The sequence below is a fragment of the Gossypium arboreum genome, chromosome 11 (genome assembly GCF_025698485.1).
Source record: "Gossypium arboreum isolate Shixiya-1 chromosome 11, ASM2569848v2, whole genome shotgun sequence".
In the NCBI taxonomy this organism is placed as follows: Eukaryota; Viridiplantae; Streptophyta; class Magnoliopsida; order Malvales; family Malvaceae; genus Gossypium; species Gossypium arboreum.
In genome coordinates this window covers 78583690-78588361 of record NC_069080.1, presented here as the reverse complement: position 1 = coordinate 78588361, position 4672 = coordinate 78583690, and positions in this window count along the sequence as shown.

Below are 4672 nucleotides of genomic sequence, written 5' to 3'. Positions count from 1 at the left end.
TTGAATGCCTATTTATGCCATTATACATACCATTTGGTTTATGTAGGTGATTGAAAGATTGGGTGAGAAAGATGGCTTGGTAAATAGCCTATTTTTGTCCACACAGGCAAAGACACGGGCGTGTGCCTCAGTCGTGTGTGGCACACGGTCAAGTGACACAGTTGTGTGTCCCTTGGTGTTTAATTAAAAATCAAATCAGTATGCTCCACATAGCCCAGCACACGAGCGTGTGACTTGGCCGTTTGGCATAAGTCAGTATACCCTACAAGTTTGGCACGGCCTAGCACACGGCCTGGCACATGGGCGTGTGAGGCTATTTTGAAGGGTACACGGGCGTGTGACCCATGTTAGAGAGTTACACGGGTCAAACACGGGTTGGGACATGGCCATGTGATCCCATTTCGAATGTCCACACGGCTTATAACACGGGCGTGTCTTTGGCCGTGTGAGACACATGGCTGGGCCACACGGGCATGTGTCCCCTGTATTTTGTAAACTTTTTCTAGGTGTTCCAAAAATTTCCTGAGATATCTGTTTAGTCCCGAATCACTCCTAATACATGATTTGGGCCTCGTAGGCTCATATTAGGGACATTGTGATTGATTGTGAATGGTTTGTATTTGAAATGGAAAAATGTATGAGAAATGTATGTTTATTTGTGTAATAAGTCCTATAATGCTTCGTAACCCTATTTTGGCAATGAATACAGGTAAGAGATGTTACATGGCTCAACAAGTTTTGCTTACATATTAAGAAAACAAGGAAATGTACTAACAAAGGAGTTCAAAATGAATATAACGCATACAACAAGCATCATATATGTTGGATCTAGTGCCCTAAGTGTTGTATATTCATTTTATATAGTAATAACTCTTGAAAAGAGTTATATTTCATCCCTTGAAACTTAGTTAATTGCTTGTACTTAAGTGTTGTTAGTTGCATTTTAGGATATTGCATTGGCACTTTTAAAGCATCGTATTGAAGAGTTTGGATTGCGCTTAATTGTGATTACATGTTGCTTTTAGCCACTTGTTGGAGGGATTTGTTTGGCGTTATTTGCAGGTGTAGAGTGTAGATCAAAGGTTGATGGTTTGTCGTGGCAAAGTATGGATAGTTTGCCAACACAAATGCTGCGCCAATGCTAGGAAGACGCTACCACTCATGGCCCCACATGCACGTGTACCAAATATATCTATCTGGCAAATAGAGGAAGGATCATGGATTGATAGACCTACCCTAGAAGGTGAAACTTATAAAATCCAAGCAGGGAAACAGATTGGGATAGCAACCTTGGATGAAAAAGAAATTAAGTAGGGGCCAAAACAATGGCTTCAGAAGAAGGAGAAAACGACTGGAATAATCTTTAGCAACTGCAAGAAATTGCGTTACCTGTATTAAGAGTTGGATAGGCAAAAGCTATCATATCAATTTACTCCCTTGTTTCTTATCGTGCTTTTTTTAAAAGCTTATTTATTATTGATGATTTTGGTTATTGTATTAAACTCAAACTTGATTTGCCCAACCATGAGCTAAATCTCTTAGGCTCAAGATTACTTTGATGAAACCTTTAATTCTATTAATATTTAAAGTTTGAGTTTGGTTTGTTTTACTATTTTATTGAATGGTATTTCATGTTATATGCAGGCTATATATTGACGAATATGCGATAGGTTTACAAGAAAAACTTAATTCTGATAGGGTGAGGTTAACTGGATAGGAGTTGGACAATATGAGTGAATAATTAATCACTTATTCGTAGCAACCTCTAAACATAGAGCCTTGCCTCGTACGAAAGAAGGTAGGAAATATTAGTGGTAGCCGAACTTAAGGCCTATAGACATATAGTGTCCTAAGGGAGATAACCCAAGGTCTTACTCTCAAGAGAAGCAGACTATTGTAGAAACCTATCGAGCAGTAGAATATTCACGACTTTGCTGTGACATTAATAGGTAATGAAGTTAGATTAATTAGTAATCTTAGCTGTCCTAATAAAAATTGTAGTTCCTTAACCCTTTTTCATAGTGATTTTGACATGGCATTCTTGATTTGTTTTCTTGTTTTGTTGTACACATTTTATACATAATCATTTTCTCATTTTTCGACAGCATTTTTATTCTTATTTTGCTTTAGCATTAATCAAACTTAACTATAATAACTCGACCAAGTTACACCTATGTAATCCCTGTGGAGATGATATCACTCATCACTTTATTAATTGTTCGACGTATACACTTGGTCATCACACGCCACCTCTGCTAAATGTAACACCCCAAACCCGGCCCAGACATTATGGCCGGATCTGACATGCCACATCGAAGCGTTCAAAACATTTCAGGTTGTTGTTCTAGAAAAACTTACTTAGTGTTTTAAAAGATAATTTCAATACAAAGTTAAAGTGAATGGAAGTGCGCACTGTAGGAAACCGAAAAGAGGAGGTGAGTCCTCTGACCGCTTAAGTACCAAGCTCCTTCGGATCCAATCCTAGACATGCACACGCCGCTACTACACCTTAACGTCGTGTATATTTCAGAAACCAATTTGATTAAGTCCTTTTTAGGAGAAGTGATTAATTTTGGAAAAAAATATTCTCATTGTGGAAGCTTTGCTTGTTGTCGTGTTATTTTGAAATCAATTACCGTTTTTGAAAACGCGCCCTAATGCTATCCAAATTCAACAGTTAAATATAAGTAGTACCTATCTTAATAAAACATATAAAACCCATCAAAGAAAATAATTAAGCGGCCTTATTACATTTTAAAAACCCAAAACCTTAAACGTAAATAAAAAAAAAAGTCCAATTCACCAGAATAAAATCAACTTGCAGAACGTGTGGCCACTCCGAATCCCTCACAGCTCCAAGCCCACTATGGTTGGGGATTACCTGCGTGGATGAAAAATAAAGGGGTAAGTTTAGGGAAACTCAGTGTGTAAATTAACCCAACCATAGCCTATATCGGTTTAAACCACGAGAATGAATAAGTTGGCCTTAGCCCGCAATGTAAGTCGAATACGTACCCATAGGCCCATAATAGAACAGAACAGATATTACATGTCTATGCAAAACCCAACCCATATTCAACCACATGCACCCCCATACCAACCTTTCACCATGTGGGGAGACTACTCGACCCACCCAACCGCTACACGCCACAGAAATATGCAACATGGCTGCCAGAACAGATAATGTGACAGAGTCACCAGAACAGATAATTGTGGCAGAGCCACCAAAACAGATATATGTGGCAGAGACACCAGATCAGATAAATGTGGCATAGCCACCAGGACGCTTCCTCCATAATATAACCCGTGTCCCCATGCAACAGATATACAATCATGGCATACATCATACAGAATTAAATTATCATGCTTTTCAGTCAAAAGTAACCCTAGGGGTATAATGGTAATTTTGCATCTAGGGGTGTATCAGTAATTTCCATATATAGCGGTATTCAAGCAATTTAACTATTCTTAGGGTTTTCATGCATAGCATAGCCATTTTCATAAGACTAAAAACACTTAGCGCATTTTCTTACCGAATTGGGCCCGTTGGCCCATTAACCCGTTTTCGGCCTATTAAGCCCAAAATATCATTAATGCACGAAATTGCACGTACTGCATTTTTATCACTTTAGATTACCAAAAATATTAACCCACTTATCTTACGAGCATTCACACACTCGCAAGTTCGCAAAATACTGACTTTTCGACATTTCAGCTTTTCGACTTTTACCGATCTAGTCTATGAGAGGGTGTTAGTTACACACCTGTTTGCAACGATTCGTTGACGAGATCCACCTACGAACTACTTACAATTATATTACTACCACGTTAATCTAACTACAGAAACGAACTACATATTAACCCCCTTACCCTATTCGGCCAATAACACCTTAGGCACTAGCAATCCTACCTTTGCTGGAATTAACGACTAGATTTAGATCCCGTTGTTCCCCTTGTCCATGCCCTTGATCAGCAGCCTCTAGATCACACTATCATCAAGATAAAACAGTTATCACAACCCCTTAGGGCTACAAGTCCAAAACGACAGCCTCCCTAACCTTTAGGGATTTCGGCTTTTTCTAAAATACGAAATAAAGACTAGGTTGAAAAGACTTACCACCGATTCCTTCAGTCAACAATACCTCTTAATCCCCACTCGATTCTGATGCAGTTCTAAGCCCTCAAATGATAGCAAAAGTCGAGCCTTCAGTGATCTCAATATTCGGCTAAGTCCCTAGGAGTGTGGAGTTTTCGGTATTTTTTCCTTGCAACAGTGTAACGAAAGATGAAATAGGAGGGTTTTGCTGTGGTCTTGTCGACAGAAACTTGAGGTTTAGAGAACTAAAGAATCGGTCAAGAATGATGAAAAAGATGAGAGAATTGGCTAGGAGAAATTGGCACAGAAGGAAATATGGCTTTCGGGATTTCGGCTCTTCTTATGGCAAATGGCTATAAAGGTTTAGGATCGTCTGAAGAAAAAGATGGAGATAAACAGGAGGATAGAAAGATTCGACTGTAGAGAAAAGAAGAAAAAGAAAAAGCTGATGGAGAGAGGAGAAAAAGAAAAGAAGAGGAGAATAGTCAGGAAATGGCACAACTTACCCCTAGTGCCGAATTTATACTGGCACTTAACCTAGCCGAAATTTGCCCCCCTAAAGCACCCCTTGGCCGG